This window comes from Mobula birostris, chromosome X (assembly GCF_030028105.1).
Source record: "Mobula birostris isolate sMobBir1 chromosome X, sMobBir1.hap1, whole genome shotgun sequence".
Classification (NCBI taxonomy): Eukaryota; Metazoa; Chordata; class Chondrichthyes; order Myliobatiformes; family Myliobatidae; genus Mobula; species Mobula birostris.
The window spans coordinates 4,500,345-4,510,902 of record NC_092402.1 but is presented as its reverse complement, the minus strand read 5'-3'; positions in this window follow the sequence as shown (position 1 = coordinate 4,510,902).

Sequence of the window (10,558 nt, the reverse complement as noted above, 5' to 3'; positions counted from 1 at the left end):
CCTGAACCTGGTGGTATGGGACCTGAGGATCCTGTACCGCCTTCCTGATGGTTGAGGGGTAATAACCGTTCCTGAACCTGGTGGTGTGGGTCCTGAGGCTCCTGTACCTCCTTCCTGATGGTTGAGTGGGTAATAACTGTTCCTGAACCTGGTGGTGTGGGACCTGAGGCTCCTGTACCTCCTTCCTGATAGTTGAGGGGTAATAACTGTTCCTGAAGCTGGTGGTGTGGGTCCTGATGCTCCTGTACCTCCTTCCTGATGGTTGAGGGGGTAATAACTGTTCCTGAACCTGGTGGTGTGGGACCTGAGGCTCCTGTACCTCCTTCCTGATGGTTGAGGGGTAATAACTGTTCCTGAACCTGGTGGTGTGGGACTTGAGGCTCCTGTACCTCCTTCCTGATAGTTGAGGGGTAATAACTGTTCCTGAAGCTGGTGGTGTGGGTCCTGAGGCTCCTGTACCTCCTTCCTGATGGTTGAGGGGGTAATAACTGTTCCTGAACCTGGTGGTGTGGGACCTGAGGCTCCTGTACCTCCTTCCTGATGGTTGAGGGGGTAATAACTGTTCCTGAAGCTGGTGGTGTGGTTCCTGAGGCTCCTGTACCTCCTTCCTGATGGTTGAGGGGGTAATAACTGTTCCTGAAGCTGGTGGTGTGGGACCTGAGACTCCTGTACCTCCTTCCTGATGGTTGAGGGGTAATAACTGTTCCTGAACCTGGTGGTGTGGGACCTGAGGCTCCTGTACCTCCTTCCTGATAGTTGAGGGGTAATAACTGTTCCTGAACCTGGTGGTGTGGGTCCTGAGGCTCCTGTATCTCCTTCCTGATGGTTGAGGGGGTAATAACTGTTCCTGAACCTGGTGGTGTGGGTCCTGAGGCTCCTGTACCTCCTTCCTGATGGTTGAGGGGGTAATAACTGTTCCTGAACCTGGTGGTGTGGGTCCTGAGGCTCCTGTACCTCCTTCTTGATGGTTCAGGGGGTAGTAACTGTTCCTGAATCTGGTGGTGTGGGACCTGAGGCTCCTGTACCTGCTTCCTGATAGTTGAGGGGTAATAACTGTTCCTGAACCTGGTGGTGTGGGTCCTGAGGCTCCTGTATCTCCTCCCTGATGGTTGAGGGGGTAATAACTGCTCCTGAACCTGGTGGTGTGGGACCTGAGGCTCCTGTACCTTCTCTCCTGATAGTTGAGGGGTAATAACTGTTCCTGAAGCTGGTGGTGTGGGTCCTGAGGCTCCTGTACCTCCTTCCTGATGGTTGAGGGGGTAATAACTGTTCCTGAACCTGGTGGTGTGGGACCTGAGGCTCCTGTACCTCCTTCCTGATGGTTGAGGGGTAATAACTGTTCCTGAACCTGGTGGTGTGGGACCTGAGGCTCCTGTACCTCCTTCCTGATAGTTGAGGGGTAATAACTGTTCCTGAAGCTGGTGGTGTGGGTCCTGAGGCTCCTGTACCTCCTTCCTGATGGTTGAGGGGGTAATAACTGTTCCTGAACCTGGTGGTGTGGGACCTGAGGCTCCTGTACCTCCTTCCTGATGGTTGAGGGGTAATAACTGTTCCTGAAGCTGGTGGTGTGGTTCCTGAGGCTCCTGTACCTCCTTCCTGATGGTTGAGGGGGTAATAACTGTTCCTGAAGCTGGTGGTGTGGGACCTGAGACTCCTGTACCTCCTTCCTGATGGTTGAGGAGTAATAACTGTTCCTGAACCTGGTGGTGTGGGACCTGAGGCTCCCGTATCTCCTTCCTGATGGTTGAGGGGGTAATAACTGTTCCTGAACCTGGTGGTGTGGGTCCTGAGGCTCCTGTACCTCCTTCCTGATGGTTAAGGGGGTAATAACTGTTCCTGAACCTGGTGGTGTGGGTCCTGAGGCTCCTGTACCTCCTTCTTGATGGTTCAGGGGGTAGTAACTGTTCCTGAACCTGGTGGTGTGGGACCTGAGGCTCCTGTACCTCCTTCCTGATGGTTGAGGGGTAATAACTGTTCCTGAACCTGGTGGTGTGGGTCCTGAGGCTCCTGTATCTCCTTCCTGATGGTTGAGGGGGTAATAACTGCTCCTGAACCTGGTGGTGTGGGACCTGAGGCTCCTGTTCCTCCTTCCTGATGGTTGAGGGGTAATAACCGTTCCTGAACCTGGTGGTGTGGGTCCTGAGGCTCCTGTACCTTCTCTCCTGATGGTTGAGGGGTAATAACTGTTCCTGAACCTGGTGGTGTGCGTCCTGAGGCTCCTGTACCTCCTTCCTGATATTTGAGGGGTAATAACTGTTCCTGAAGCTGGTGGTGTGGGACCTGAGGCTCCTGTACCTCCTTCTTGATGGTTGAGGGGGTAGTAACTGTTCCTGAACCTGGTGGTGTGGGACCTGAGGCTCCTGTACCTCCTTCCTGATGGTTGAGGGGTAATAACTGTTCCTGAACCTGGTGGTGTGGGACCTGAGGCTCCTGTACCTCCTTCCTGATGGTTGAGGGGTAATAACTGTTCCTGAACCTGGTGGTGTGAGTCCTGAGGCTCCTGTACCTCCTTCCTGATGGTTGAGGGGGTAATAACTGTTCCTGAACCTGGTGGTATGGGACCTGAGGATCCTGTACCGCCTTCCTGATGGTTGAGGGGTAATAACCGTTCCTGAACCTGGTGGTGTGGGTCCTGAGGCTCCTGTACCTCCTTCCTGATGGTTGAGTGGGTAATAACTGTTCCTGAACCTGGTGGTGTGGGACCTGAGGCTCCTGTACCTCCTTCCTGATAGTTGAGGGGTAATAACTGTTCCTGAAGCTCGTGGTGTGGGTCCTGATGCTCCTGTACCTCCTTCCTGATGGTTGAGGGGGTAATAACTGTTCCTGAACCTGGTGGTGTGGGACCTGAGGCTCCTGTACCTCCTTCCTGATGGTTGAGGGGTAATAACTGTTCCTGAACCTGGTGGTGTGGGACTTGAGGCTCCTGTACCTCCTTCCTGATAGTTGAGGGGTAATAACTGTTCCTGAAGCTGGTGGTGTGGGTCCTGAGGCTCCTGTACCTCCTTCCTGATGGTTGAGGGGGTAATAACTGTTCCTGAACCTGGTGGTGTGGGACCTGAGGCTCCTGTACCTCCTTCCTGATAGTTGAGGGGTAATAACTGTTCCTGAACCTGGTGGTGTGGGTCCTGAGGCTCCTGTATCTCCTTCCTGATGGTTGAGGGGGTAATAACTGTTCCTGAACCTGGTGGTGTGGGTCCTGAGGCTCCTGTACCTCCTTCCTGATGGTTGAGGGGGTAATAACTGTTCCTGAACCTGGTGGTGTGGGTCCTGAGGCTCCTGTACCTCCTTCTTGATGGTTCAGGGGGTAGTAACTGTTCCTGAATCTGGTGGTGTGGGACCTGAGGCTCCTGTACCTGCTTCCTGATAGTTGAGGGGTAATAACTGTTCCTGAACCTGGTGGTGTGGGTCCTGAGGCTCCTGTATCTCCTTCCTGATGGTTGAGGGGGTAATAACTGCTCCTGAACCTGGTGGTGTGGGTCCTGAGGCTCCTGTACCTTCTCTCCTGATAGTTGAGGGGTAATAACTGTTCCTGAAGCTGGTGGTGTGGGTCCTGAGGCTCCTGTACCTCCTTCCTGATGGTTGAGGGGGTAATAACTGTTCCTGAACCTGGTGGTGTGGGACCTGAGGCTCCTGTACCTCCTTCCTGATGGTTGAGGGTTAATAACTGTTCCTGAACCTGGTGGTGTGGGACCTGAGGCTCCTGTACCTCCTTCCTGATAGTTGAGGGGTAATAACTGTTCCTGAAGCTGGTGGTGTGGGTCCTGAGGCTCCTGTACCTCCTTCCTGATGGTTGAGGGGGTAATAACTGTTCCTGAACCTGGTGGTGTGGGACCTGAGGCTCCTGTACCTCCTTCCTGATGGTTGAGGGGTAATAACTGTTCCTGAAGCTGGTGGTGTGGTTCCTGAGGCTCCTGTACCTCCTTCCTGATGGTTGAGGGGGTAATAACTGTTCCTGAAGCTGGTGGTGTGGGACCTGAGACTCCTGTACCTCCTTCCTGATGGTTGAGGGGTAATAACTGTTCCTGAACCTGGTGGTGTGGGACCTGAGGCTCCCGTATCTCCTTCCTGATGGTTGAGGGGGTAATAACTGTTCCTGAACCTGGTGGTGTGGGTCCTGAGGCTCCTGTACCTCCTTCCTGATGGTTGAGGGGGTAATAACTGTTCCTGAACCTGGTGGTGTGGGTCCTGAGGCTCCTGTACCTCCTTCTTGATGGTTCAGGGGGTAGTAACTGTTCCTGAACCTGGTGGTGTGGGACCTGAGGCTCCTGTACCTCCTTCCTGATAGTTGAGGGGTAATAACTGTTCCTGAACCTGGTGGTGTGGGTCCTGAGGCTCCTGTATCTCCTTCCTGATGGTTGAGGGGGTAATAACTGTTCCTGAACCTGGTGGTGTGGGACCTGAGGTTCCTGTACCTCCTTCCTGATGGTTGAGGGGTAATAACTGTTCCTGAACCTGGTGGTGTGGGTCCTGAGGCTCCTGTACCTTCTCTCCTGATGGTTGAGGGGTAATAACTGTTCCTGAACCTGGTGGTGTGAGTCCTGAGGCTCCTGTACCTCCTTCCTGATGGTTGAGGGGGTAATAACTGTTCCTGAACCTGGTAATATGGGACCTGAGGATCCTGTACCGCCTTCCTGATGGTTGAGGGGTAATAACCGTTCCTGAACCTGGTGGTGTGGGACCTGAGGCTCCTGTACCTCCTTCCTGATAGTTGAGGGGTAATAACTGTTCCTGAAGCTGGTGGTGAGGGTCCTGAGGCTCCTGTACCTCCTTCCTGATGGTTGAGGGGGTAATAACTGTCCCTGAACCTGGTGGTGTGGGTCCTGAGTCTTCTGTACCTCTTTCCTGATGGTTGAGGGGTAATAACTGTTCCTGAACCTGGTGGTGTGGGTCCTGAGGCTCCTGTACCTTCTCTCCTGATGGTTGAGGGGTAATAACTGTTCCTGAACCTGGTGGTGTGGGTCCTGAGGCTCCTGTACCTCCTTCCTGATGGTTGAGGGGGTAATAACTGTTCCTGAACCTGGTGGTGTGGGTCCTGAGGCTCCTGCACCTCCTTCCTGATGGTTGAGGGGGTAATAACTGTTCCTGAACCTGGTGGTGTGGGTCCTGAGGCTCCTGTACCTTCTCTCCTGATGGTTGAGGGGTAATAACTGTTCCTGAACCTGGTGGTGTGGGTCCTGAGGCTCCTGTACCTCCTTCCTGATGGTTGAGGGGTAATAGCTGTTCCTGAACCTGGTGGTGTGGGACCTGAGGCTCCTGTACCTCCTTCCTGATGGTAGCAGTGAGAAGAGAGCACGACCTGGGTGGTGGGGGTCCCTGATGATGGCCGCTGCTTTCCTGTGACAGTGCTCCGGGTAGATCTGCTGAACGGTGGGGAGGTCTTCACTACTTCCGGTGATTCACTACTTTTCGTTCAAGGGCATTGGCTTGGCGTTTCTATAGCATTCCCTTCTGAACCAACAAATTGGTAGGTTCTTTTGCAAACCATGTTTTGAGAGATCTGTCTGCAATCTCTCATCTGTTAGATAATCTATTTACTTTTTCACGCATTTTACCAACATGACCGATTTGCAGGTTTGAATATTACACTTACCCATTCAGTCAATTAATCTAGTATCTCTTTACAACCCCTTCACTGCTTAAGTTCCCTGTGCCTCAAAGTGTGATCATCAAAATTAGCAACCGGACCATTGATATTACTGCATTCAATCTGATTTTAATTATTGATGCGTGGACCAGCCATTGCATGGTCTGAAAACTTTTTACACGGCCTGAAAACTTTATTTGTTTTTTTTGCAATATGCATGCTATGAAAACTGAAAAATTACATTCTTTTGATTTTATTTATTAATTGAAGGGTATAATAAGGAAAGCTTTCACGTTTCATAAACTTTTAAACTTGGACTTTTTAAATTTAAACTTATTAATAAGGAGCTACTGACTTCCTTTCTGTGTTTGTTGTAACAGTGCGCGTGGCCAAGTGGTTAAGGCGTCGGTCTAGTGATCTGAAGGTCGCTAGTTCGAGCCTCAGCTGAGGCAGCGTGTTGTGTCCTTGAGCAAGGCACTTAACCACACATTGCTCTGCGAGGACACCGGTGCCAAGCTGTATGGGTCCTAATGCCCTTCCCTTGGACAACATCGGTGTCGTGGAGAGGGGAGACTTGTAGCATGGGCAACTGCCGGTCTTCCATACAACCTTGCCAGGCCTGCGCCCTGGAAACTTTCCAAGGCGCAAATCCATGGTCTCACGAGACTAACGAATGTCTGTATGTGTTATAACTGACAATGTAAATATGTTGAAGCTCCAAAATGTTTCAAAGTAAAGGTTGTGGTATGTTTATTATTTAGGAAATTTATGGATCACATTCAGACAGGATATCTCAAAATTATATTAACATTATACAAAAGAAGATTTCAGCTGCAGGGCAACAAAGGCTATGTGCACGGGGGCCTTTCGGTTACTGTGCGGCTGTGCACTCGTGCAGCTTAGAGGAAACAGTGGCCTTCACCCAGGCCTTCACCTTAGAGGACATGTGAAAACCATAAGACACAGGAGCAGAGTAAGGCCATTCAGCCCATCAAGTCTGCTGCACCATTCCATCAAGGCTGATTTACTATCCCTCTCAACCCCCTTCTCCTGTCTTCTCCCTGTAACTTTTGATGCCCTGACAAATCAAGAACAAATCAGCCTCCTCTGTAAACCTCTTTGGAGAGAAGGAGGATGAGAGGAGACATGATCGAGGTATACAAGATAATAAGAGGAATAGATAGAGTGGATAGCCAGCACCTCTTCCCCAGGGCACCACTGCTCAATACAAGAGGACATGGCTTTAAGGTAAGGGGTGGGAAGTTCAAGGGGGATATTAGAGGAAGTATTTTTACTCAGAGAGTGGTTGGTGTGTGGAATGCACTGCCTGAGTCAGTGGTGGAGGCAGATACACTAGTGAAGTTTAAGAGACTACTAGACAGGTATATGGAGGAATCTAAGGGGGGGGGGTTATATGGGAGGCAGGGTTTGAGGGTCGAAGGGCCTGTACTGTGCTGTACTATTCTATGTTCTATGTTCCATGTAAATATACCCACAGCTGCCTCTGGCAATGAATGAGACCGGTACAATTTGGCACCAGCAGCATCGTGGGAGTTGCCGGTCAGCGTTGAACTCAACGTAGGACTGCTTCGGGGACTCCAGCTCCGGATTTTTCCCCTCAGGGTTCACTCCCGAAGCCGTCCCCATGAGTGGGTGCAGCCGCAAGGCGGCGGGAGGTTTGAGATCGGAGTTTTCCTTCTCCCAGATGAGCTGCCGACCACGGCTGACGAGCCCCGTCTGCCCGGAGCGACTGGTTTTAAGGCGCCAGGAACCCGCCTTTGCCCCTTCTCCTGTCAGTAGACACGGTTCCACCGGGATTAGTAGCTAAACCACACGTGAAGGCCGGGAGCTGGACTTGGTTACATAGAACATAGAATAGTACAGCACAGTACAGGCCCTTCAGCCCACCATGTTGTGCCAACCCTCAAACCCTGCCTCCCATATAAGACCCCACCTTAAATTCCTCCATATACCTGTCTAGTAGACTCTTAAACTTCACCAGTGTATCTGCCTCCAACACTGGCTCAGGCAGTGCATTCCACGCACCAACCACTCTCTGAGTAAAAAACCTTCCTCTAATATCCCCCTTGAACTTCCCACCCCTTACCTTAAAGCCATGTCCTCTTGTATTGAGCAGTGGTGCCCTGGGGAAGAGGCGCTGGCTATCCACTCTATCTATTCCTCTTATTATCTTGTACACCTCTATCATGTCTCCTCTCATCCTCCTTCTCTCCAAAGAGTAAAGCCCTAGCTCCCTTAATCTCTGATCATAATGCATACTCTGTAAACCAGGCAGCATCCTGGTAAATCTCCTCTGTGCCCTTTCCAATGCTTCCACATCCTTCCTGTAGTGAGGTGACCAGAACTGGACACAGTACTCCAAGTGTGGCCTAACCAGAGTTTTATAGAGCTGCATCATTACATCGCGACTCTTAAACTCTATCCCTCGACTTATGAAAGCTAACACCCCATAAGCTTTCTTAACTACCCTATCCACCTGTGAGGCAGCTTTCAGGGATGTGTGGACATGTACCCCGAGATCCCTCTGCTCCTCCACACTAGCAAGTATCCTGCCATTTACTTTGTTGTCAGAGGCTGTTTTAGACCCACGCCATCGGGAGCATTTAATAGGTTGCGGGAGCTTGTCCCCGCTCCCCCCCCCCCCCCGGATATGACAACCTTAAGGAACGTGCATCTCAGTACGTAAGCCAGCTCCAGTTCTAGTCCCAAAGGCGCACCGCACGTCAGCTTGAACCTGTGCAGAGAGAGGCCAAGCTGGCGGTTCCGGTCAGAGGGTGAGAGAGCAAGTGAGCTGCGAGCTGCGGAGAGGAGACGGGGGTGGAGGGAACAGCGTGGCTGAAGTGTGGGGGGTGGGGGGCCGGAGGGGGTCCAGGTGAATGAAAGGCCTTGATGTATCTCAGAGATAGAGAGGAGCTGTTACCCCCTCCAACCCCAGCTGATGCCTTGAGATGTAACTAAACCACACCAGATGTCCAGATGTCACCTCAGAGTGGATGCAACCTCTGCAAAAGGCTGTGATTTTTGCTTTAACCAGAAGGCCGCCAGCATCCTGCAGGTGTGCGTTTTGCGATCGTAGCTGTCTGAGTTTTTTGCTCTTTCCCACGATGGATGAGAGCACTGCGAGGCTAGTCGGAAAATTCACGGTTCAAGATTGTTTGGTGTCGTTTCCTGCACCCAAGTGTAAAGGAGAACTAAATAATTGTTACTCCGGATCTGATGGGGCACAAAACCCCCCCCACAATAAGATAAAGAACATAATAATAATAAAAACACGATAAATATAAACACATAAGATAGCTTATATTGATTGTGTGTCCATAAAGTGACGCTGGGCACAGGTGTGTCTGTACATGAGGTGACTCTGACAGGAAGTGATAAAGCAGCGCTGGTTGGGGCGGTGTGGAGGGGTGGGTTAGTGGGTGGAGGTGTTGATCAGCTTTTCTGCTTGGGTGAAGTCACTGTTTTTGGGTCTCGTGGTGCTGGCTTGGATCAAATCAAATTCAAGTTTAATTATCACTTATGATAATAGGCATCCCTTAGTCTCGTGAGACCGCGGATTTGCGGCTTGGAAGGTTTCCAGGGCGCAGGCCTGGGCAAGGTTGTATGGAAGACCGGCAGTTGCCCATGCTGCAAGTCTCCCCTCTCCACGACACCGATGTTGTCCAAGAGAAGGGCAATAGGACCCATACAGCTTGGCACCGGTGTCGTCGCAGAGCAATGTGTGGTTAAGTGCCTTGCTCGAGGACACAACACGCTGCCTCAGCCGAGGCTCGAACTAGCGACCTTCAGATCACTAGACAAATGCCTTAACCACTTGGCCACATGCCAACAATTATCATTTATACAGTGGATTTAATTTGGCTTTTTAAAAACGCTGATCAACAGAAAAAAGACGTTTGCGTCAAAGTGAAAACCGATCTCCACAATTATTAATTACAAATATGAAACACAAAATCATTGAGTGCATAAATATTCACCCTCTTTAATATGACACACCAAATCATCACCGGTGCAGCCAAATGGTTTTAGAAGTTTCATAATTAGTCAAATGGAGATCACTGTGTGCAGTCAAGGTGTTTCAATTGACTGACATAAAAATAAACCTGTATCTGGAAGGTCCAACTGCTGGTGAGCCAGTATCCTGGCAAAAACTACACCATGAAGACAAGAGAAAACTCCAAGCAACTCCGTGAAAAGGTTATTGAAAAGCACAAGTCAGGAGATGGATACAAGAAAATGACCAAGTCACTGAATATCCCTTGGAGTGCAGTTAAGTCAATCATCAAGAAATGGAAAGAATATGGTACAGCTGTAAATCTGCCTAGAGCAGGCCGTCCTCAAAAACTGAGTGACCATGAAAGGAGGGGTCTAGTGAGGGAGGCCACCAAGAGACCTATGACAGCTCTGGAGGAGTTACAAGCTTCAGTGGCTGAGATGGGAGACACGGCACATACAACAGCTGTTGCCCAAGTGCTTCACCAGTCACAGCTTTATGGGAGAGTGGCAAAGAGAAAGCCTCTGTTAAAAAAAAACTCAAGTGAAATCTCAGCTAGAGTTTGCCGGAAGGCATGTGGGAGACTCTGAAGTCAGCTGGAAGAAGGTTTTATGGTCTGATGAAACCAAAATTGAGCTTTCTGGCCATCAGATGAAACATTATGTTTGGTGTAAGCCAAACACCACACAACGTCAAAACCACACCACCCCTACCGTGAAACATGATGGTGGCTGCATCATGCTGTGGGGATGCTTCACTACAGCAGGCCCTGGAAGGCTTGTGAAGGTAGAGGGTAAAGTGAATGCAGCAAAATACAGGGAATTCCTGGAGGAAAACCTGATGCAGTCTGCAAGAGAACTGCGACTTGAGTGAAGATTTGTTTTCCAGCAAGACAATGACCCCAAGCATAAAGCCAAATCTACACAGAAATGGCTTAAAAACAACAAAATTGATATCCT